The sequence below is a fragment of the Gymnogyps californianus genome, chromosome 18 (assembly GCF_018139145.2).
Source record: "Gymnogyps californianus isolate 813 chromosome 18, ASM1813914v2, whole genome shotgun sequence".
Taxonomy (NCBI): domain Eukaryota; kingdom Metazoa; phylum Chordata; class Aves; order Accipitriformes; family Cathartidae; genus Gymnogyps; species Gymnogyps californianus.
The window spans coordinates 7,280,201-7,305,899 of record NC_059488.1 but is presented as its reverse complement, the minus strand read 5'-3'; the positions used below and the strand labels follow the sequence as shown (position 1 = coordinate 7,305,899).

At 50.6% G+C, this 25,699-nt stretch overlaps 1 protein-coding gene across 1 annotated transcript in view; it reads right to left on the bottom strand.

Annotated features, from left to right (window-relative positions):
* PRRC2B (proline rich coiled-coil 2B) overlaps positions 1-10,932 on the bottom strand; it is a 51,377-nt gene extending 40,445 nt beyond the window's left edge. Inside the window, exon 1 of the mRNA XM_050908168.1 lies at positions 10,887-10,932. The gene's annotated coding sequence lies outside the window, so the exon portion shown is untranslated. The remainder of the gene's footprint in view (positions 1-10,886) is intronic.
* Between the last annotated feature and the right edge of the window lie 14,767 nt (positions 10,933-25,699).

Genomic DNA, 25,699 nt, shown 5'->3' with positions numbered 1-25,699 from the left:
GGACAGCACCGGAGCACAAAATACTGAGTGTCTCAGAGGAATCAGAAAATACTGCAGTATGACCAGTTACATTACAGACCCCAGGGTACAAGTAACTGCACCAGAATCACTTCCTGGGCAGAGCGCTCTGCTACCCAGGAGTCCATGTCCACATGGTGTTGCCCTGGATTTGATGTTTAGGTATTGACCCTGTCTAACTGCCTTTTAAAGGGGTACGTTCTAATCCAGAGAGAAACAGTGACATTTTAAGTGCCAGAGCATGCAAGTCTTGGAGCTACAGCAGGGATCTACCGAGCACTGGGGAGCCTGTTCCGCAAAGAGCCATGTGAAAACCTTGAGTTACTGGCACTGGTAACAACTGGAAACCCCTGAGCTGAAAACACAGCCAAAGGGAGAGACTCCTGACAAACAGGATTGTCTGCAAAGCTCTTTGTAAATCTACGTATGAAGGAGGCTGGGCTGCTGGTGTTTTATTCACAAGACTTCAATGGAGCTTGAATACCTGGAAGTTAGCCAGCCTTAATTGAGCAGGGCAAACAGATTTATGAAAGGTAACACACACACTAGAAGGAATCACTTCAGCTACTCACACACCACTGAGCTCTACACTGAGCACAATCACTCGGGCAAAGGACCCGAGACCACTGCAGACCTTCACTCTTTGCTCACTTCACAGCAGCAGTCACAAACACAAAACAAAGCAACAGGATGGAGATTAACAGTGAAAAGGCTTTTCTCCAGAAGCAGGAAGATTTTTGACCTGCAATTTTATACAAATTGTTCAGAAACTCACAGGTTGCAAAAGCTGAATTGTACTTTCAGAAGAGAGAAGTCTTTGGAGCTGATGTTAAACTGAAATCTATTGTGGTTTCTAATGTTACTGGTAACATGAAACCTTTTAAAAAACAGTACAGTTTTACAGAAGATTAGTGATGTTCACTCTTCTTTAAATACACATGGTCAATTTTGCTGGTACTTCTCATAGCTAAACATTTATCTGTCAACAGGGAGATACCACTACTTCTCCTGGAACAAGGCTCACCAAGAATCACCTATTTGTGAAACAGTCGCCACCTGCCTCAGCGATGAAAGACACCACTGGCTGCCCTTGGAAGAGCTTTGGTGAAACAGTGTGACCAGGTGCCCTAGGGGCTTGGTGCCACATGCACTGATATCCTGTAGAAGCCCTGTTTGGGCCAGGCAGGGATCATCAGCCTAGCGGGGAAGGGACCAGATAAGCATTCAGTTCCTAGAAGAGACCGCTTAGTAAGGAGGGGAGCAACAGGAGAATACCAGCATCCAAGTACAAAGTCAATAGGATCAATGCAGAAGAGCTGTGCAGTAGGCAGAGGCTGTAGCAAGAGTCTAGGCCACAAGAAACCGCTTGCTGTCGTTCTGTTGCATTGTTTCCAGAGGCAGTTGCCAAGATTTGTTGGTACACGTGAAAAACGGCCTGCCGAGATCCTGAATGTGGCACCAAACCCTGCCAGACGGGGAGAAGCAAGTCAGCAGCCTGCAGTGCAGAGAAAAGACAGACACCCCATAGCAAAGACAGCTCCTGATTCACAAGTGGGGGACCCTCCTTGCTTAGCTGAATAGGTGTATTTGGCAGTACCAGTTTTTTTAATTCTGTACAATTCCAGCTTCTCTCTGCATCTCCCATGAACCTTGTCTCCTTGTAAAAACAGGGAATGAGACACCAGGATCACATCTCCCATGATTTATTGGAGAGGTATGCTGTTAGCCGAGTAATACTGTTGGAGGCTGTCTGCCAGAAGACTTGCCCTCTGGCCAGCCCCATCATCAAGCCTCTCTAAGCCAAGCCACCCTGGATTTGAGGCATGCAGCAGGACCATGAAGAGGAGAGGCAGAGTCTTCTGGACAGCTTATCTATCATGACCTCTGTGGCATGGAGCTCTACAGGCAGAGATAAAACATGACGGGCGGGGGGCAGAAACGGGACAGAAAGGGCATGTCCTGTAAGATGACCTGACCTCATTTTCTCAGCTCTGCCTTCATCAAGCTCACCCGCTGCCCCCTCTTATAAATATACCAACAGGTTGGGAACCACAATTACTGTTACTGAACCACTGCACAGTTCTAGAGAAAACAGATCTTCGTAAGCTCAGGTTTGGCCTGTAAAATACAGAAGCCTCACCTCTCTGCTAAACAGCTTTCCCAGTGCTGGGAAGGCAGGCAGGCAGGCAAAGGCAGCCAGAAAGGGTGGATTTGTAACTTACTGTAAAACAGATAAAGCAGACTGGAGTCTGGAGAAGAGCTCAATTGTATTTACACAAAACATTAACGAGTTCTGTGGTCCTTTCTGTAAGGGCTGGACAGACAATGCCACACCCTGGAAAGGAGCCCTGACCTCCAGTAATTGAGGATGCAGACAAAGATAAGGAACACTTCATCCTGAAGATGCAAGACAATGGCACAGAGCAAAAAAAATCCAGTCAGAAAGCTGGTCCACAGCCCACAAAGTACTTGCGAGATCCTGTGCTCATGAAACTCCTCCACCTTTTCAAGCAGCAGAAAACCCAAGGTGTGCAATTAATTCTTTCCTTGAAAGGAGTGTCTGTCTACAACAGCCCTCCAGAGAAAGAGAGCCAGTTTTCTGCCCATCTGCCCCATCATGCCGTAAAGAAGGAACTGACTCGTTGGTGCCAGCTTGTCAGGAAGGAATAACCGTATCTCTAACCCAAGAAGAAGCGTTGCAGGGCTTTCATACCCCTCAGAATCAAGAACTGATTACTGCAGGAAGGCAGCAAGGTATCTCACATGGAGCAACCTGGAAGCACCAACTACCAACATCACACTTGTTGCCCTCCCATCCAGGCCATAAAGGTGTTAAATGAGACAAGACCCAGCACAAATTGACTCTGATGCACCTATCTATAAACCTTGCCAGGCTCAGAAGCCATGACCTCCTTGCACTTCTGCAGTAAGACACAACAGAAATAAAGGAGCATATTCCTTTGCTGTTTCACATTTCAGAGGCAAAACCCACAGAGGACAGAGCAGCTCAGTTCAGCAAGAATCACCTGTGGCCTCAACAAATCCAGACCCCAACTGCTCCAGTACAAGAGCAAAGGGAAGTGACCTAGTGATCTCCACGAGCTGCCTGCACAAAGGATGGCTCATATTCAAATGCAAATCTTTACCCTTAGACTTGTACTTCTCTGGCTCCTCCACAACCAAGGCCCAGAGCTGAAGCACACTACCTAAAGCCTCCAGAGTGATTCTGCCTTCCACTCTGTCCTGCTTGCTTCCCTCTGAGATCTGAATGTCCAGGGAGAATACACAGATACAACATCTGTTCCCTCAACACCAAAGCATGGAGGCTGATCACGAGCAAGCAATTTAAATCCAAACACAAAAGAAATCCCTGGCATAATGCTCTGTTGGCAAAACCTGTTCAAAAAGCTCCTGGCAACATTCAGCTGAACTGTAAGGTAAACTGGGCATTTAGGTATCTGAGCAACAATAACAGACTGCGAGTAGCTGGTAGGGATCTCTTGATGGGTAACAGGGCCAGTACTATCAGTCCTATTTTACAGGCTGGGTAACCAAGGCAGAGAAACAGTTTGCTCAGGTAACACCATAGGCAGCATTAGAAGTCCCAGAGCTCAGGTTTCTGCCCCAGCCACCCAAACCTGCACTGCCAAGACCATCAAAGAAAATGCAGCTCTTGATCACAAAGGAGCAAGTTGTAAAGAAGTCAAATGAGGAGGGAATGCAGTGCAGCAGCACATGCCATGTCTAGAACAACCTCTTCCAGTGGAATAGACTGTCCACTGGCACAGAAAGTGGACCCAATCCTGTCCACTGCTCCAGAGGAGCCCGCAAGGGCAGGAGACACTCACACAAGCACAAACTGTTCTCAGGCCATTGCACCAGGTCTTAGGACTGACAGTTCAAGGCAAAGACTCTTGCATCACTAACAACTAAACTGAACACCACTGCATTTTAAGGTTGTGAAATTCCCTTCGTCCTGACACTTCTGCCACACAGACTTTGAAAAGTCATGACAGCGATGATACCCATGTAACCCAGGTGAGATACAGCAAGAGCAGCATAGGTGAAACACGTGTGCTGCCAGCTCCAGAATCCAAATGTAAGCCTCCGAATCGTTTGACGTAGCTCACCTTGGAGAGCCCTACACAGCCAGGGTAAGGACAAGTGGAAGGACCGCAATCCACTCCTGCCAGAGAACAGATGCATTCTGAGGAGTGACCAGAGAAATGCTTCCAGTGAAGTCACAAATATTTCACAAATCCTTCACCTGGTCCCAAGCTCAGCAACTTATTCCATCTCTCAGCAGTGAACATAGGTTTTATAGCAAACAAGCAGAGAGGAAATCAGAGATGTCACAGCTCCAAGAGATGAAATCAGAACAAAGCTGGCAGTCTTTAGGGTTAACTGTTCTTTTTTCAGGAACAGATACAGCTCTTTCCACACAAATGCCATCAGCTGTTGAGTAAGCAGCTCTGTTTTCTCTGCAGTCTCAGGAAGGATCACACTGGAATGGGGAGGTGGGTGTTTACCTTGTGCTGATGAGCCTCACTACCAGATCTGGGCTTTGGTAACACCTCTCCACGCTCTCAGGCTGTTTGCTGACTTCAGGGCCTCGGCTCCCACTCAGGTTATGCACAAAAGGTTATCTTTATGAAGAGAAAGACTAGAGATAAAACCCAATGCTATTAATCAGCAGGCAGTAAATGCCAGTCCCTCAATGCACACACAAAGGAGAGGTTCCCGTACACCCCTGCTGAGCAGATCCCCAAGTCCTGTTCCTCCCCAAGGCGCTGACGGGAGCTCCCCCAGCAGGCACCTTTACAACCAGACAGGCCAGCACCAACACACACACACTGCAGGGTACAAAGCTGCCCTGGCAAGAGCTGAATAGATCTTTCTCTATCAGATTTCTCTGATTTCCCACAGCCATCAAGACTGATGCAGCCGGTTCAAACCATTAATAAGATTACAAGCAGTTCAGACAAGCCTGCAGTTCATAAACACTGCAGATGCTGAAGCTTCCAAGGAAGTATTCCTTCAGGTTCCCCAATTTTAACACTAGGGCAATGCAGCATTGCACAGCAATTCTTCTTACAAGAAGTCTATTCATAGGAGCCATTTGCACTACAAATGAATGCCAAGGATGCTAACAGGAATCTGATGGGAAAAGGACACAGGTACAAAGCGGTAAGAAACCACGTTACATGAGGTGTGATTCAGTACTCTGAAGAAAGGAGCTTTAGATATCTTTAGGTAGCTTTAGCTTTTCTGGGGAGCTAAGCAACTCAGACTATGCATGGGACATCGGGACTACGCCAAACGAGACAGGAAGTGAAAACATTTCACAGGTGCTTTAATTTACATAGATATTTGCAGTGCATAACTGACAAGGTGGGTAAGTGTCATCACTTCTACCTTCCAGATAGGCAAATGACAGCACAGAACTCTGCAGCGGCAGAGCAAGAAACAGACCCTTCACTGCCCGCTTTCTGGGGCTGGAAACCGCCCTCTGAATCACACTGCCTTCCTAATGCTGCGGGGCCAGCAGCAGCATGAAGCCCTGCTCCAGAGGGGTTCCGGAGGAGCAGGTCTGCATGCTGGGATGGGGAATGCTGTGAACACCTCCTAAATGAACCCACCCCATACACTGGTTTCACTGCAACAGGATCACAGGCACCACTAAAGGCAACATTTTGCTCAGACGCAGAACACTAACACTGTAATAACACTCAGATCTCGTGAATCCACTCCTAAATGACGGTTCGTGAAGCTTCAATTGCTAGGTGGGAGCTTGATTCTTTGGTTATTTCAGAAAAAGATAAAACCATACTTCATACTATTCCAGCCATGAAGAAGCATTTCTTGAGCATGTCCCTACTCCCCTGCCTGCTTCACAGCCCACTCCAAACTCTGAACAAGAGCATTCAAGGCTTTTGTACGGGCTCCCAGCCCACATACAGGTAGGAACAGCTGAAGAACCTACCCCACAGCAGAACTCTTCCAAAAAAATCACTATATTCCCACACAAGAAGTGCCTGGGGGAGGCAAAGTCCCAACGCAAGCTCTTCAAACCTGTCTCTATTCACTCCTTGCAGCACCATCGCTACAATTTCTGTCCAAAATGTCTCAATGGCTACCCAGGAAGGATTCCTCCACCAAATCTCTTCCATCAGGGTGCTAACTCTGCAAATACCATATAGTTTACTCCTCTTAAGTGCTACTCACCTGAAATCCAAAGGCTATTGAGGATGCTCCCAACAGCTAATTGAAGCTCTGTGGACATTTGAAGTACTACAGTCCAACAGAGTAGTCCTCTTGGCCAGATCCTAGGGTGCTGTTAGCAAGTCCTCACTTTCTTCTGGCATTTTTTCTGTATTTCTTCACACTTTAGCCTGGCTCACCTTCACCTCCTCTTTCACTTTTGCATGTTTCAAATCTGGCCATTACCTCTTCCCTTTCACTCAAGGTATGATTGTTTTCACCAGTCCTCCACAAATTAATACCCATAGTCTCTTAAAGATGTAACAGTGAGCTCTCTTGCCCCTTCCAGTTTACCAGCACTTTCCTGAAAAATTTAAGTGTTCAGAACCAAAATACAAACACTGTATTTTGGCTGTAAAGTACAATGACCCCCTGCAAAACTGCACATACACCTTTCAACACCTCAAAACCACCTTCCGTCCTCACAGACCCCACAGCACGGCAAGTCAAGCAGCTTCAAAACCAACCAATGCCACAGGTAAATACAGAATAAGCCAGGGCTACTAGAGCCTCCAGTCCACTTCAATTATGCTCCCAATGCTCCCAGACAAAAAAAAAAAGGGGGGGGTGGGGGGTGGGGGAGGCAGGAGAGAGACATCAGGATTTACAGCTATACACATCCGAACAGCTTTGCTCCAAAATAAACGGCTCATAAGCTCCAACTTCTCAGTTACTTCTGCACAGGAAGCATACGTGCACACAGAGAACATCCTGCGTACTAGTACAAGTTACTAATTAAAAATGAGTCCAAGCTACATTTCAGTAAGGCTTAACATTATATTATAATCTCCTGCTTTAGCCCCATTTTTTCCTCCTGTGGCTAAGAACAACTCTTTAACCAAACCGGATGGGGTTTGCACATATCTGCAAAACCCCCTTCAGCAGGTGCTTTCCAGGAGCATGCTGTCATGACTTTCGTAACAAAGTCACTTAATTTCAGCAGTTAGAAAACGATGTTCTGGGAAAGAGCGTGCTGAACCTCCCCAGCCTTTACCTGTGCTTTCACCTCATTGTCTGATACCTGACAGACTCACAGTTGTATTTCTTCTGTTCCAAATGACAAACTAGCAACAAGGAGCTGTGAAATTATCGACCTATTAGGAGAATGAGTAAGTGCCACATGAAAAACAAAACCCACTTACAAGGCATGATTAGCTGAAGAGCAAGGCCTGAGACTGAGACAACACGCTCATCACCAAGTGGCTGAATAAATGAGGAATCTAGTAAAGAGGAGCAGGGATGACCAGAGAGGTCCAGCCCTTGGCATAAGCCCTCTCCCTTCCTCCCCTGAAGTTACCATCCTGTATTCAGTAAGTTTCTCCTGTTCATATTGGTTCTATTCCTACAACAAGAAAATACACAATTACAAGTGGAAATGCCACTATAGCAAAATCTCTTTGTACAGACTATCATCATAAAAGAAAAAATAAAATGGCTTACTATTCTTTTCAATGCACCAGCACTTAAGAAAGTTAGCCCGGCTCGCCCTTAAATACTTTCAATTACTCAGGTAAGTACAATGAAGGCCTTGAGCAACCAACACTTTTGAATCTTAAATAGGCAGGTAGTTCTGTAATGGATAATCTAACAGGCTCTGTACTGTACAGCTCAGGCAAACTGGAGGCACTACCAGACCTGCCTAAACAATGGTTCTGATTTTTGCCAGTTGCACCTCAGATGCGATACCCTGCAGGACGAGGAGGATGAGGTACAGGAATTGGGTGCTATGCAAAAGCATCAGTGCCACACACACGAGGACTGAGGATTGTTGGTCTTTATCCCACTACTCAGATACCACAGCACGCTGCGTCAGGCATAATACAAATACGGACTCTAACGCCACCCCTACTTTTAGAAGGGGGTTGTTCAAGTAAATTAGTCTTTGAAGTTAGGTTTTACACAAAGCTTTAATAAAAGCCTTTATTAAAATGTCACTATAAAGTTAAATCATTTTAATAAGAATTCTTTAGGAACATTACTCATATTTAATGGAACTAAAATACTTTTAAACCCTGCATCTCCTTTCCAGCATTTGTATGGACTATTTACTTACTTTTCCAGCTTCAGCCAGTTGGCTGAGTTTCACTTTTAAGCTCTCATGCACACACACAGAAGAAGAAAAAAAAGCCCATAGTTCATCAAAAAATGCACTGTAAGACCCAATAAAAATTCTCCAAATTTAGAAAAATCAAGGCACCAAGGCACTATATAATGACAACTTTGGAAACCTACATAAAACTCATGGTTTACTACTTACTTTTTTTTTTTTTTTAAAGGAAAGGTATCTGCTCAAGTCATGTAGAAATACATTTTGTTATCAGCGAAGACTGCTGAAAGCATCCTAAAATGTGACATCTAGTCTACTCAAGCCGTGCAGAAAAGCAGACCAGACCAACAAATAAAAAAAAAGGAATCAAGTTATATTCAATGTACATATCAAATTAAGCACAAAACCAAAATACTGCTAACAGCAGATGTACTCATACTGGCTTGAGGAAACATGTAATTTAAAAAAACCCAAACAAACCAGCAATCTCAAACAGTATTTGTGATTTGTCTGAGTATGATTTTTAATCTGAACTTTTTAACTGTAATAAGAAAAATAGTAGACCATTTCCAAGAGGTCATATGGGAGAGGTCTTGTTTATCATACCCCAAAACCAGACTCTGCTAACTAGGAAGAACCTCTTAGGCCACAGGCCTGAAAGAAGCAGCATCGCCCATAATGAACCCACAAAGATCTCAGGGACCCCAGATGCGCTCCTGATAAAACCCGGGCCCATTTACAGCACTTCATTTGGAGTGAAAAATGCAGGTAGATATTTCAACTTTTCAGACAGAAATCATCCCAAAACCATCACTTTCCATCCTCTCTTTAAATTCCACTTTCAGAACATGGTCTCAGCCTCCCTCCTCCCTCCCTCTTTCAGGTGACTTTACTCCCCAGTCCCTGGCCCAGAGCACTAGCTTTTAGGACACTGGGGTTTAACTACCCCAGTGCCAACTGAACGTGGAAAAGGCAGGTCCAAAAGTAACATCCTTGCCAGTTTATATCTGAGAAATCTACTCATCAAGCTCCAAACTTGAGCTCTCCATGGCAGGGACCAGCTATTTATACATCATGAAAGGGCCCATTCCAGTGGAGGCCCCATGTGCATCTGCAAGACAAGGCTTAACACAAACAAAACTTCCACTATAAACTTTGATTCAGTCCTGGAAGGGCCAGGATACCTTACCCCGAAGCAGACTACAGCAGATGATGTAGACACTGCAATGTGCTTACACTTAATACCTGTTCCTAGAAAGACACAAAATTACTAAAGTCCTAAACATTTATGTTTATTACATGTTATCACCCCGAACACCAGTAACATCAATATACAAATATTTGATGAGTTGATACTCAAACGAGTATCTCACCCTTTGCATGTTCAGAAGACAGAAACAAAACAAAACAACTTTCCTAACAAAACCCACAACCCCCAGCTCATCCAAACCCCTTTCACCAGCTTTGACTCTGGGGATCAGGGGGTTGATTGTAACCACCTTAACAAAAAAAAAAAATCCTCCTAGTCCACAACCAACACTACTAAACGAACCACCCCCCAGTGAAGATGCATAGCACATGTGTCTCAGGACCTGCATTAGGGTTTCCCCAGCTTGCAGCACATCTGCTCCCACACAGAGATGAAAAACTGCTTCCTAAACCAAAAAACCCATCTTTTCAAACCTAGCTAACAAGCTCGCCCAGCACCAAAGCGCACAAACTCCATCCTCGCTCCCCCACGCTCAGCAGCTGCCCCGCACGCCCCCCGCCCCAAGCCGCATTTCAGCTTTCGGCCTCAGCAACCCTTTTGTAGGCTCCCGCACAATAACAAACCGACCGAGCCTTCTGGATGCACACCCCCCCCCCCCCCTTGTTTTGCTGAGACACACACACGGCGCGACAAAAATATCTTTGTGTCACACTCCAGACGATGAAGAAAAACAACCTGCCTTTGCGGCGGGGAGCCCCCCCACACCCCGCTTTCCCTCACCCCCAGTCTCTGCTGCACCCCTCCGGGGAGCGGGGCGGCGGGGGGGGGCTCCAGCCCTGGCGCACACAGGGACACCCGCCCAACAGGCCTCCCCCGGCCCGGGGGCAGGAGCCCGGACAACGGGCCCCAAGCCCAGGCGGCTCCCGCCAGCCCCCCCCCCCGGGCCTCACCGCGGCCCTCACCGGGGATGGGGCCGGGGACGGCCCGGCCAGACCCCGCGGCTGCCCCTGGCGCCTCCATCCCCGCGAGTGGGGGGGTGTCGCACAATAAACACAGGCGGCTACAACAGCCCCAGATTGGGGGGGGATCGCTCCCACAGCCGTCCCGGCCCCCCACCGCCAGGCCCCCGGCCCGGGGGACCCGCCAGGGCTCCGCCGCCTCCTCCCCCGCACCGGGCCGAGGCGGGAGGCCGCGGGGTACCGCAGCTGCAGGCAGCCGCTGGCTCCGGCTCCATTTTAGGGCTGCCTCGTCCCACCTTCCCTCTCCCTCCCCTTCCTCCTCCTCCCCCCCGGCCCCACTCACCGCCCCAAATATCCGCGGCCGCCGCCGCCGCCGGCCCCCGATACCCACCTGTGGTGGTGGCGGGGAGCCGGGAGTGCCTGGGGAGCCGGGTGCGGAGAGGCGATGGGCGAGGGGCGCGGCGGATGGCGGCGGATTGCGCGGCGGCGGGATGCGGGCCGATACGGGCTCTCGCTGCCGCTCCCTCCTCCTCCCCCTCCTCCCCCGGCCCGGCCTGTCAATCCCGCGCGGGAGGGCGCCGCGCCGCCGCCGCCCTCCGCACAGCGCCGCCTGCAGGGCCCCGCCGGCGCCGCAGGGGCGGCCCAAGATGGAGGGGGGAGACGGCGGGGGTGTGCTGAGGGGCGAGAGGGGCAGAGCCGCAGCCATGGCGGCTGCCTCCGGCCCCAGCCTCTCTCTCCACCCCACACGCCCGGAGCAGGCGCCCGGTCGGCCCCGAGGGAGATCTCCCCTCAGAGCCACCAGAGCGGGCTGAGGCGGAGGGAGCTGGGCCTGGCGGGGTGCCCGGCCTCTCACCGAGGCAGCAGGAGGCATCAAATGCACCCCGACTCCTGTCAGCCCGTGAGGGGCCGCGCTCGGGCCCCACGGTGCTGAAGGAGACCCCGAGCTCATCGCTGTAGGGTTCATCCCCATACAGCCACCCCAGCTCCCACCGCCCGCGCCGGGGAGGCTGCCTCCGAGGGGGGCTGCAGGAGGCTTTTCCCTCAAGTTTTTGCCTCCCTGCTGCGGTGACCCCGGTTAGGGCAGCGGGGCGATGACGGGGCCGTGGGGATTTCTGTGCGGCAGGAGCAGGGCTGGGAGATAATCAGTGAAGTCAGCCTCGTGCTCCTCCCTGGTTTCATGGGCAGTGGGTTCAAAGGCAACCCAGAACTGCCCCTTGAAAGGACTTCAGTCCAGAAATACCTTTATAATTTTTTTCTCTCATTAATGATGATGGAAATGAATGCAGTAGAGCAAGGCAGACACTCCTATCCCAAAAAACTCTACCCAGCCATAAAATGCAAGTAGCCTCACGAGGCATACGCAGTCCCTGCTCAGGCCGAAAAGAGCTTCAGGACAACATGATGCGAGCAGCATTCCTGGCCAGAAGCTGGCACTAAAGATACTGTTGTAGAAGTTGCTATGAAGTGCAGTTCCTCTGCCCAGCGGATCTTTTATAGCTTGGGAGATGTGGTCTCCCTGCACACAGAGATAGATCATGCTCCCTTTAATTCTCCTTCCCTGTAACAAACTCACATGGATGTCTATCAGTGTGACATTTTGCGACAAAAGGCCAGACTGCAGGTATGCATGCATTTATTTCTTAGGGACTGTCCAGCAGTTTGCAAAAATGGCACACACACACACATATATGTGAGTGTGTGTATGTGTATAATATGTATGTGGGACAAGCCCCTGGGCATTTGCTGGCCTCTTGCAAGTGCACTCTAGCTTATTCATGGGTCACCAGTCATGCGCTGTCACCCTGCATGTCCTTGCCTATGAAGGGAAGGTGGCTTTAGAGGGATTTTGCAGCACGTTTCCCTGGTGCAGGCAATGCCTCAGGAGGAATGGTCCCCACCACTCCCCAGGTTACAGGAACGGCGTAAGGCCTGGCACCTGGATTGCGGCTCATGAGAGACGTGTCTGATCTCAAACAGTCGTCAAGAATAACGCAGAGGGAGGAAATGCATGAACAGCTTTGTGGACCATATGTGATGTTCATACAGTTGATCTGCACTGCTATCGAAGTTGCCAGGCACTGAGCTACCAAGAGATGCACCAGCGCTGCTGAAAGCCATCATCTGGTTGTCAGATCCCCTCCTTTTCTGGATATCAAAGTATTACACGGCTCCTGCCCCTTTGGTATTTCATCTCATCTTTCCTGCAGCGTGTTTTTTCTGTCTAGAGACAGCAGGCCAATGCCTTCCACTTCTCTCCTTATAGCCTCTTGCATGGAGGAGCCCACCTTCCTTCCTGACATTAGCAAACTCCCACTCACACCGACTCACCGGGCAGCCGGGGCATTGGTCTGGGGTGTTTAGTTTTTCTTTCTCCATCGGTCAGACAAGTACACACATGCGAACACACACACAAATAGCTCTTCTAACTTGCTTCCTGCCCGTACAAACCTCGCTGTCCTCCATGAGAGAAGCCGCAGGTCGGCCAGATTTCCAAAGAACGCCTCTGATTTGAGCTGCTGCTTTTTCACATTCAGCCACCCCGCTCTGCAGTACCATGCTGTTTCACAGCCCATGTCAGCTGAGGAGGAAGAGGAGAGTGAACCACCTTGTACTGTATGCTGTTGAGGCACAGTAACAACAAGCACCCGAAGGCATTAATCTTGCCCTTCAGGAGATCGGGCAGTGTGGGATCCCCTCACTTTCAGTGACTCATGCAGCCACCTACAACCCACACCATCAGCAGGTGACTCATGCAGGCTTGTGCAGGTCAGCGTTATGCACACCTGCTGCTGTAATAAGCAGTTCTCCGAAGGTCTCTTGTGCATCTCCAAGGCAACAATCCAAGGCCAAGGGAATAGATGCGCCAATTAAAGAAAAAACTAATGCAACCTGTTGTGGAGATCAAAAGACCAAAGTAAACAAATGAAAGACAATTCTACATTCATTACCAGGTGTGTACACTGCAGCCCCACAAACTCATGGCTTTTCCACACGTGCCCAGCAGTGTGCCGAGGCCAAGTCTATAGAGCTTTGCAAGTCTCATGGCTCAGGACTGCATTGGGGTTGGGCTTCTCTTCCCCTCACTGTTCAAAGCTGGGCACAACCTGAATAGTGAAAGGACATAGTCTGTCCCTACCACCAAAGGGAAGAGCATGGCTCCACTACATCCTGGTCCATGGGGACACCATCAGACCTTGGCAGAAGGTGATGAATTCCTGTGCTGTTCTTCAAAAGACCTGCACCATCTTTCACCTGCCTCTGTATAAACCAAAACAACTGGTGTAAGGTGGGAGCTGGTGGGATTAGACCTGCAACAGGCTGTGAGGGAGGAGTGTCGACAGCGAGAAGAGATTTGGGCAGAAACTGATGAACAGGTTTCACTTGGATGAAGTTCAATGCACAGCTCTACGCAGGATCCATTCTGGAAGGACTGCTCGCCCACTCTGATTTTTGACCCGTTCCAGAAAGCTTAGCAAATTATTCCCTGGACAAGAGAGTCAAACTCTCTTGCAGCAGAAAGAGTCCTGCTTCCTCTTCCCAGGATTAATTACAAGTGAGAGCAGAAACCCTGCTGTGTGCTTCATCCTTCCACTAATGAAGAATCCTGTCAACTAGAAAATAACCATTGCAGAGGGCTTATAGCCCTAGTATAGAATTGCATCTACAGAAATGTCTTGTGGTCTAAGGCTTCCTAAAAATAATAGAATTACTATTATATTCTACAGCAGCTACAAAAATTTGCTCTGAATCTATAAATCCCTAACCATGGCTTGCATCATGCAGGGTGATTTACAGCGGAGCAAACTGAAGGCTAAATGCTCCTGTGCCATTTCGGTATCACTTTGCTCAGCTGTAAATGGCAGCCTGCAGCACAAGACAGGGCCTTACTGCCGGCGTGGTCATCCACGAAACTCCACAATCCCTTTGGAAAAAACAAAGCAATCCTGCTCTGTTCCCCATCCAGAGGCCATTCAGCACACACAAAGTACACATTTACTTTACCGGGTCAGGTCACAGTCCTTCTAGTTTTCCATCTATCTCAGACAGCAGCCAACATCAGCTGCTGCAGGAAAAAAACCACGCGGTGGACAGTTGTGGAGTAACCTGTCCACGGGAGAATATGCTTTCTGATCCCATGAGGTAGGAGCTGGTTTATGCCCTAAAGCGTGAAAATCCATTTCAAATTCAGTTGTGTCTAGATCAAGAATGCCTCATGCCAGCACTGACTTCATTAGCTCATCTGAGACAGCTACAGGGAAACTCAAGCCTGCAACTAAGTGAACAGGGCCTTAGGACCCAAAACCCAGTCAGCAAGAACATCAGTAGAGTTGAGCTGTCGTAGATGAGAGGTGAGAGAGAAGACATGAGTAGCTCTGGCAGTTCTCTGTAATCCCATGTATGATGCTGTGTTGTCCAAATATAAGGAAATGCTTTGAAAGCTAGACCTCGAACAGAACAAAGGGACATTGGGTCTCAAATATAAAAGGTTTATTTTTTTCCCCCTCTTATTTAAGACCTAATATCAATAGAGATGTTTTCATCATAATTGTTTTTAAGAAGAATAAAGAGGTGTTCTGATGAGAAAGGAAGCTGGAGCCTCTCACCTCTCTAAGCTGAAATAGAGTATGAAATACTGGGAATGGGAAAAGAGTATGGAAAACCCAGGAATCTTGGCCTCTACTCCAAACTGGGTTAAATGTGATCAGGGAAAGCAAAGACTGCAACACTATGTTCACTCTAACTCACACTAACTCATGGCATGGTCCCCTCTATACATCTGCTTTAAGTATCTGGTGTCTTGCAATGCAATTATGATAGCTCTGCTTTCAGAGCCAGTTTGTTGAGTCTCTTTGTTTTTTCCCCAGCATTTGTTGAATAGTTGACCAATTCACAGGCTATCGAATCCATCTCTGGTCTTGAGATTGCTGAACCATTGTATGTACAAAGATTTACTTTACAGGTGGGTGTGAAAAAAACGTGCTTTAGTTAAGATGATCCCATTCTCACTCTCTACCAAATCTCACCGTCAAGGCAGGACAGAGCCACCGACCCCAGTTCCTTCCTACTGCAGGAGAGACTGGGTGCCCCCAGCTGTGGTCTCATTTGCTGTTCTCCCCCCCCCCCCCCCCCCCCCCCCCCCCCCCCCAGTTTCCCAGATGAGGGCAGATTGAAGTAGTTAGGTATTGCTCCTTGTAGCTGCTGCATCAGGTAGAGGCTGTTCCTTTTCTTTATTCCTTTGCAGCCTGTGGGAGTTGCAGGCTCTGTATAAAACCGAGATGCCATTGAAGCATTTCTCTTTGCCAGACTATTGTTTGTCCTTTTAAAGTCTGTAGACCCACGCCATTCTTCGGGAGCGAATGCTGGCTGCCTGAAGGACAAACCAAAATGACTATTTAAGGCACTAAAAAAGGAAATCATTTAAAACAGAGCTGATTAAAAGGAAGAAACTATTCTTCCAGTGAGAAGTGAATTGCTTTCAGCTGGCTTTAGCGCTGAGCTTTGCCTGCAATGAGAACCAAATACCAGTTGCCTGATACTGAAGTATTTTGGAGGCGCTTCATCAGCCATGACTTCAGTTTTTCCCTGTGTATGACTGCAAAACAAGACTACTGCTTCTGCTCATCCTGGCTTGGTGATTTTTCCTTTGGCTGTACTGTTCAGAAGCTAACAAGGCTGTTCTTAGGGCAGCTTTTAAAGCCCAAACTCTTTCTTACTGCATCCACTCAGAAGCCCTCACACAGCCTTGGTTGTCTAAATAGCAAGAGGTTCAAGAAAAATCCGAGAAGCACCGTGCATCTTTCTCACGACGTGACAGTTTGTGTTCATCAAAAAACCAAAGATTGTTGGTGACATGCTGAGTTTTCAGCACACTCAGAAAAGAGGAGAAAACAGGGAGATGGAGGTGCAAGTACTAAAGTTTTGCCAGGCGACGACCTGTTTTTTCAATGCAACACTCACTCCCAGAACACACAGAAAAACACTGCTAGGAGCATCTGCTTTTGTAGTTAGCACCTTTGTTTGCTCTGTCAAAGACCCCTTTTTCAAAGAGGTTAGAAAAAGAATCAAGACAAATATGGGAATCCAGTGATTTGACATAGGTTCCTAGAAGGTGTATCTCAAAACACAAGGAATATTTCTGAGAAAGGCAACACATGCCCGTGTTAGATCAACCTGTCTGAGTCGTATGACAATTCATAGGCAGATCACTGGATTACGCAGGTATATATCAGTCTTATTTCACTCTAAATCTGAAGATCAGCAATTATCCCAAACAACACTAGAGACGAACCTCTGCAGAGCTGATCCGGATATTTTTGCAACAAACCCCACTCTCTTTTGAAAATGCCATTTCATTCACTCTAGTACGTCCAGTCACAAAAATCGCAACCTACTTTGGGGACAAACTCAGCCAAATATTTGAGACTGGAGTTAGCCACAAGACCTGCACTGGCAAAGAGGGGGAAACCTCCCCAAAATGGAAAACAAGGATAGGCGAATCCATACTTGCCCTGAATTTATTGAAGGAGTTTTAAGGTACTTTAAAGTAATTGATTTTGCAATGCCTAATATTCAATCCAGATATAAACTAACACATAATTTTGTTTCCTACCTTGAAACCCTCGTAATGACCACAGATGTGGCAGGAATGTAAGTTCACAGACACGTTTGGGTTCACGGTTCCAACCTTCAATCACAACCATCTGATTCCTCCGCTCCATGTGTGGCGAGACAGCTGTTGTTTCGCAGTTCAAAAATATCTCACTTCACCCCTCCAAAGGGAACTATCAGCTGCTTCTGAATGCGATGAAGCTGATGAGAATAAGTGATTTTGGTAGAACTGCAACCCCTGCTGTAAGCAAGCAGACTCTCGCTGTCCCTGACAAGCATGGCTTTGATCTGCGATGGGATGAAAACAGCCCAGCCAGCGTGTGAATCCTGCACACGTGCAGAGACAGAAATGGTAACTTGCAATTAACAGGGGCTGCAGGGTTCACTTCCAGAGCTGCCAAGCAAAGGCCATTGTTCGGAGCATCTCCAGAGTTGCAGCATTCTCTTTTTCTTGGAGAATTTATGAAATAATGCTACGCTTTAGTAGGCGGGTTTTCTCATGACTAGATTTGTCCCTTCTGTATCATGAGATCACACCAAGTCCCTTCCGAGTTCAGTCTCTTCTTTAATTATTAACACAATTCCTAAATATTTCAGTGGGCGCTAACTATCTCTGCTCAGGAAAACGCAGCCTCAGCCCCAAAGATCCAGCCACCGAAGGCCCTTCGTTCCCCGGGCCCTGCTGGGGAGCCCTTTGGGAATAGCTGCGAGGTGCGGGGCGTCACTTCCCACGGGGCTTTCACTTCGCGTGGGGGCATAACGCACAGGGCACAGCTCCCCAGGGGAATAACACGGGCACAGGGCGTTAACACGGCCCGGGGTATTGCTGTCCGAGGGGCAGCAGCCCCGCGGCTCCCGGGGGTTGCTCCGGGCCCGGGATCCCGGGCGGCGACGACGACGACGTCCTCCAGTGTCCCCGCTAGAGGGAGCGACAAATCCAGCCTGGCAGCCGGCGGCGGGCGGGCTCCGGCCCGAATCTCCCCAGCCCCGGGGCTGCGAGACCGGCTTGCCACCGCCCCCGGTGCCCGGGGAGCTCCGAGGGCTGCATCCCGCGGGCAGGGATCTGGCAGCAGCCAGCCCCATCCCCTGCATCTCTCCTCGGGAGCAAAAAGTCTGTGTTGGAAGGGGCGGGGGGGGGGAACAGCTCAGCTTACCTGCTGCGTGGTGGTCCCACACATACTGCTGGTATTCGGAGAGGAGGGCAAGGCGTCGAGTAGATGCTCCGCCGCGTGAGAGCGGGTTTTTGGCTGGTGTGGTGGACTGAAACCCTTCACCCGCTGCAGGGTGGGTGGGATGTGGGAGGACATGAGGGGAGAGGAGGTGATGAGAAATGGGGGCGAGAAAGCTGGAGGAGATGGGAAAAGGGGGGGAGAGCCCTGGGAGGGAAATAAGGAAGGAGAAGGTGTTGAAAGAGCAACAGGGAGAGAAGGGAAGGGGCCACACTGATGAAATAAATCCCTGTTGCAGAGAAGTTCCCTTTTGTATCCACATGGCCTCCCAATGGGCCACAGCGGGATGGAAACAGCCACATCAATGATGGGGAGCCCAAGCGTCCTGTCTCGAAACATGAAGCAGAGCCAAGGTGCTGGGGCAGCCCAGGGTACAGATGGGGAAGTCAGTGCTGTCCCCTTCCCCGGCTCCAATCCCCTTCCCCAGCTCTGGTCCCCATCAAGGGCAGGGACAAGTCTCCACGCTGTGCTCAGCATGAGAGCAAGAGAGAAGGGCCAAGGATGGGGGAGAGGGAGGAGACTGGGAGGGGAATAAACCATGGATGGAGCTGTCAGGGCACTGGGAGCTTCCCCAGGGCTCAGCAAAGAGCTCCAGCTCTGCCCATGAGCTGCGTGGCTGGAGAGGACGCAGCCTTCTTGGGGGGAAATGGGGAGGTCGGAGGAGTTTGGGGCACTACTCCTAGTGCCAGGAGATTTACAATGATGAGAGTGAAGCCTCAACCTCCCCATCAGGGTGTTGCAGAGCAGGTTCCCAGCAGAGACGGCTGCAGCATGTAGGGGTCTGTGAGCAGGGAAGGAAGAATCAGAGCAGAAGGGAAGGAAGAAAGAAGGGGAAGAAATCAGCACCCCAACTGTAGCCAGGGCTGCCCCAGGCCTGAAGGGCAGCTCCCGCTTTGCTATTTAAAACCTGCCCAGGGAGTGCTAATGAATCTGGCTAATGAGCACCAGCCCTGGTAAACACAGCCTGGCTCATCCTCACACCAAATTACCTTGCAGCTTTGCTGAGCCCCCTGGGGCCGGGGTTGTTTGTATAATGTGACGGGGATGTGGGTGTGCTACAGCCCATCCTGGGCAGGAGGAGACCTGTGCAGCTCTGGTCTTTGCACCCTGGGGCTGGCAGTGACCCCCAGTGCTCAGGGACCCCTCGGTGCACAGGGACCCCCAGAAAGCTGCCTGCAGCTTGTGTGCTCCCCCTGGAATAGCCCAAACCCAGATTGCATCATCACCGCAGTTTTGCTGAATGGGCTATTGTTTCCCCCCAGGTCCCACACGTACCTGGAGGGTCTCCAAGGGACCTGTGGCTCCTCTGCTTCGCCCTCACAATCCTGGGAAGAGGAGCGTGGGCAAAGGCAAAGGCTGTGACCAAAGAAGAGGTTCAGCAGAGACAGATGGAAACCCGGTGGCTGGCAGACCCATCCTGTCCAAACGGACTTGGGGGCCAAGTGCTACCAGGGTCTGCAGCAGCCTGGGGACCCCCGGTGTGTCCCAGCCCGGGGAAGGGGCAGACGGCAGTACTGATGCTACAGTCCGGGAAGCCCAACTCACCTGCCCTGCAGCCTGGACTAGGGCTGGTTTTAGGTACAAGAAAACAGAGGACTTGGGATGAGGGTGTGATGAGCTGATTTCAGCAGCACCAGGAGCCTCTCCTGTGCTGGCAGGAGGTGCAGGGGCCTCGGGGTCTGTCCAGGCCCCTCCACAAGCCTCACACCACTTCTGCCCAGCCCCATGGGTGGGGATGGGGTGCAGGGGCCAGCAGGAAGGAGCCCCTGACCTTGCCCGGGGTGTGCATCTCACCTCGCCGCGGAGGAGAGACAGGCGATGCCAGGGCTGGCAGGCGCTGCGGCGGGAGCACAGCCAGGGGGTTATTAATAACCTGCTGAGTCAGGGGGGGCTCTTGGGTTTCAGGATCACAAGACACAGACGCCGAGCGGCTCAGATGGATCCCCTCCCATTCCTCCTTTTTACATTGACAGGGACAACTGTGAAGCTGGGTGGGGGCTGCAGCCGGAGCCGGGCACCTTCGGGCCTCGCAGGGCAGCTCGGCCCCATCCTTGATGGTCACTGCACCCAGCGGGGACACAGGGCGAGGACTGGAGCTGCGACATCCCCAAAATACGAGAGCTGCCGTAAAGGAATTAAGCAAGGAGGGCTGGGGCAGAGGCACACAGCATTGATCAGCTATGTCAGGATGTAGTGGCTATACCAGCCCCGTTCCCCATCAGCATAATCAAATCACATTATGGGGAGAAAAATGAGTACCATAGGCTTCGCTGTCAGTCCTGCTTCCCTGCAGGGTCCCCTCTGCAACCCTCGAAAAGGCTGTGACTGGGGCTGGTGTCCTGCTGCTAGCCAAAGGGATGGAGCCAAGGCCCTTGTAAGATGCAAAAAGAATTTGGAGGATCTTGCAAACATGCACATCGCAGTGTCTAATTGCAAGAGTTTTGCAAGGGATGAAAAGCCTCAGGGGACGGGTCAGCTCTAGCAAGCACAGGACTGGATCAAACCTCCCAGAAAGTGCGTTGTCCCATCCTGGCTGCCACAGGGTCACCTGTGTTTCCGTTGAAGAACTCAGCATCGTCACACAGACAGGCTGAGGTCTGCTCTGGGATGGCGATTCCTTATGCATCGCTATGGAAAAGTAGTCGGTGATGTGGAACAGATTAACTTTCAGATGCAGCAGCCCGTGGTAGCAGCGTGCATTGCCAACGTACAGTTTCTCTAGCAACTACCATGCAAGAGCAGCTGGAGCAACAAGAGCCATCCCCAAGTCTGAGCCTGGCCCTCAGTGGTGGTGTCAGGGCAGGGGAGGTGCAGGGACCCCTCGCACGCACGCGAGCACCCATCGCTCGCTGGTCTGTGCGCTGGGATCCGGACACTCACACCTAGAGCTCTTTAGGGCCACACAACCCACTGGCATGGGGTTGCTCCCCTGTGGTTTTGCCTGGCCCCGCTCCCCTTTCCCCCATCCTACCCCCGGGTGCGCTGGGACACAGTTGCCTATGGGGAGGGAGAGCACCCCTGTTTTTGTTGGCGGCGTGCTCCAGGCTGGCACCCGGCACCGCCGTCTATTTTTCCACCCAGGACAGGACTAAAATAAGTCGGTCTCACCCCTCCTCAGCAGCTGTTACAGACATCACCCCGGCCACGCCGGTTTTCCCTGGGCCCTCTGCTGTCACAGCGCTCAAACCCCGGTGTCTGCAATTACTATTGCTGTAGCTGCCACTTGCGGTGGCTGAAATAAGTGAAGTGCTGAAGCTCTGCTCGACTTCTGTGTCCCCGGAGAGGTCTCATTTCGTTGTATCAGGCTGTCTGAGCAGCCGAGCCCCGTTCATTTCAATTAGCCCGCTAGCTCTCAAATCCTATTTACCTTTAGGGATGTGTTAGCATCTTACTGCTTCCCGCACCAAGTCCAGATTAAAGGGTGAGCAAGGAATATGTGCCATGCGATACCACACGCTGACTTAACCCTTGCTGCACCCCTTGCAAGGCCGACCCACAGCACTGTATTTCCTGCAATGAGTAAACTGAGACACAGATAAAGCCGTATCGAAGGGACACGGTGAACCTCACGGAGCTGGGAGCAGCCTGCAGCACTAACCCACAGATTAGCGAGAAACCCAGTCTATGCCTTTCGGTTTTAAACAAATACTTTATATTTTAGGTGATGCATCTTTTGGCAGATAAAAGATGGAAAAGCCCGGAAAGGCTGTCGTCCCGCAAGTCTAGGTGCTCCCTCCCAGCAGGACCTGTCCTTAGGTCCATGTACCTCACTTGGATTTTAACAATCATTTACCATTGCAACACATTCCAGCACTTAAATAAGCTCCTTGAGAGGGACAGATAAGGTATCAGCTTTCCGGTTCATCTTGCCAGTCTGTCTGCAGCAGATAAGCATGCTGGGCAGCAGGAAAAAGGTTATCTAGAAAGGAAGCTGAGCAACGGTTGCTGTTATTGCAGGAGGCTTTGAAAAAAAGTAACCCCACCAGGAATCCCACAACCCATACAAGCCCTTCCCGGCGGGATGTGATTGATGGTTGGATTCCAGCTGTGCCTTCCTCCCGGGGTGGGAGGCATCTTCCCGTACGGCGGAGGGGAGAGCTGTCGAGACGGTCGTGCTCTCCCAGGGAAGGTCATGATCGGAGGCAGGTGCCCAAAAACCTGTTGCTTTCCCTCTCTCGCTCGTCTCTCCTGCCCTGCCCTTGCTCCGAGGAGCTGCAAAAGGAGGGGTTCGGTTTAGTGTCCCTGCTGCCCCTTCAGCACATTTTGAATGTTTTTGGGCTGAGGAGTCTGCAAAGGGGAACCTCTCTGCCCAAAACTGGGGCCCTGTTGTTCTAGGTTGTGCATGGGGTCCCTGGAAACCAGCACCGATCTCCCACCGAGCACCGAGGAGCAAGAGTGGGAAGGAGTTTCTGACAATCCCCAGCCTTTCTTAACCCCCGTATCACCTTGCTTTTTCGGATGGGAGAGGGGAAACAACCCACGTTGGGGGTGGGTTCATCTACAGCCTAGTGAAAAACGTGCCTTTCCTTTGGATGACTGCTTGTTACTTTATCTTCCGGCCTGTGGTTTGTTTGCTTGTTTGCAGGGGCACAAATGATGTATATGTCATCAAAAAAAAAAAAAAAAAAAAAAAAAGCAGCCATTTCCAGTCAAATTTGCAGACCCCCTTTCTGCCTTCTTTTGATCACCCAGGGACAAAAGACCCCACATCGCAGCAACGCTGGCTCAGGAAATGTCCTGAATCAGGGACTGCAGAACAATAACCGGAGCAAATCCTGCCAGGAAGCGCTCTGAATCCGCTCAGCCATCTTCTCTCCCCTCTGGAGCTTCCAGCTCCCTCCTGCCTCCCCTCCCAAGACATCCTCACGGCATCCCTCCACATGCTCCTCTATTTTGCTGATTCCCATTAATCTGTGTTTTATATAACCCCTGGCTTGCGCTGGACACAAAAGCTGTGCATTACCATGCTATTAATACACAACTTCAGATTTAGGATTTAAAGCAAATAAAAGCCCCCTCGCAGCCTGGGGAAGCAAACCATGACAAAGCAGCGCTGGCAGCTCCAAGGTGCAAATCCCAGCAGGCATCAGCGCTGGGTGCATCGCAGCTCCTCGCAGTGGACCTGCACCCAGATGTCAGAGGCTGATTCCTTAATCACCACCGCATCAACTGCGTTTAACTATTGCACAGCTCCTTGGCTGGAAGCAAACATCACTGAATGCCCAGAGCACTTCGGGCTCTGGGCAAGTGTTTCGCAAACATCCATCATTTTAGCTCTCAGCTTCTCTTCCCATTGCTCTTATTTTAATTAATCTCTGCAGGTCTGACTTGCCAGCACCGATGGTCTTGCACAAGGCTGCTGGTCCTGGGAGAAGTGAGAAAGTCAGAGACGGTCCCATGGGCGAGGGTGTATTGGAGGGATGGGGACTCTGCAAGGACAGGGCAGTTTCTGGGGAGGGGAAGCCAGCTTCACTTGTTAGAAATTTGTTAGAAATACTTCAACTGGGAGAGATCCCCATGCAATGCCCAGGTCCCCAGACCCATCCCCATCCTCTGGAGAGGCTCAGAGTAACCACACTCTAAAGGGAAGAGCATTGGCATTTCCAATGGCCCTGCGCCCGCACCGACGGGGCCAGCAGCACTTGCCGCAGGGCTTCTCGGCTGCCGAGACATGACCCCACTCGCCGCACATCCTGGAGTCGCCTGGGCACTTGAGCCAATTTGTTCCAACACCGCAATTAGCAGTTCGTCACGGCCAAGCTGTGAACAAAGCGGCTGTAATACTGCCCAGCCGGAGAGGCCTCGCCTGCTAAGAACCAGGGATTTTCCAGGGGAAACCCTGCTTTGGGGGGCTGGGGAAACCACTGGCCCCCCCAGGCCACTCAGCATCTCCCCACTGCAGCAGGGCTCGGGCGCTGCTCAGCCTCGCTTGGGCTGCGAGAGGTTAACAGTTTTCAAGCGACTCCTGCGATTAACTTTTCCTAAATCTCCAATTCTTCCCTGCCTTCTATTTTTATAAAAAGAAAAGGGGGGGGGAGGCGGTATTTACAAGGGATTTCACTCAAATAATGAAATAACTGTGATCAGCCGAGGCACCCTTAATCCGCTTTGACTCTTGCATCCTGGGGAACGAACGCGGAGATCTTTGCTGCCTCCGAGTCCCAGCGAGGCGGGGAACGAAGCAACCCCATCCCTGCCCACCTGGGGGGCAGAGCCCACAGCACCACCTTAAATCAAGCGCTGTACCCAGACATAGGCACATCAGCCAGGGACTCTTGGGTCGACACCAGAGAAAAACACCTTTTCGGTCACCTGCTCCCACCCTGCAGCCAACGTGTCCATGCCCCTGCCTGGAGCCCGCCGTGCCGAGGCAGGAACCGGCCACATCTCTATTTCAGGTGACCAAACACACGTAAAAGGCATCGGCTGTGTTCACGCATCTTCCATCTCCAGCATCACTCGCTCTGACAGCACCCTCCACAGTACACACATGTGAAAGGGAGGAACCATCCCATTTCTTTAGACTTTGCCCAATATATTAAACTTTTAGCCTGGAAACGACATGGTTAATTATCGCTTTAATATAAAAACGTAACTGAAAATCACGCAGATGATTGTCCCTAACTGGGGAGAAACCTTTGAGCCCCAGAAGGGAGTTTGTGGCTGCTGGGGCTGTCCTGCATGGCTTGGGTGCTGCAGGGAGCGGTGTCGGGGCTGTGCCGGGAGCTGGGGCTGCTGTGCCAAGCTGCTGGGAGCCGGTTAAAACCATGGGTCCCTTCATCCCCATCAGAAACACCCCAAGTGAATAAAAGGAGTGCATTTGCCCAAGAAATGCACTAGTTCACCCCAGCACGGGGTGAACTAGAGCCACACCTGTGCTACTGCAGGGAGACCTTGTGTAACAGCCTTCCTAATTCCCCCCGAGCCCTCAAATCCGCCAACCTGCTCTCTGGGTGCCAGCCAGTGCCCGTGCTTCCCTCCTCATCACCTGCCTCGTGCCGGGAGGGACACGGGGCCTGAATCACCCCTTCTTGGGGGACAGCAGAGAGGACCCCCTCGGCAGCCCCATGGCAGGGAGGGCAGCACAGCCCTGATGTGGGAAGCGATTTATCCCACCTTCATTTCAGCACAGCCCCAGCCACAAACATACAAAACAGTTTGTTGGAATAAAACACCAGCTTGGGTTGGGGAGGGGGGAACTAAACACTCCAGCTGTGATTCCCACATATGCCCAAAGATATAATCCAGATTTGCTACTTGCCCTGCCACCCTTTTTTTTTTTTTTTTTAAATAAATTAAAATCTCTTTTTGCTGCTGAGCATAATAAGCATTAGGGTGAGGGGAGGAGGGGCCTTTCACTGTACGC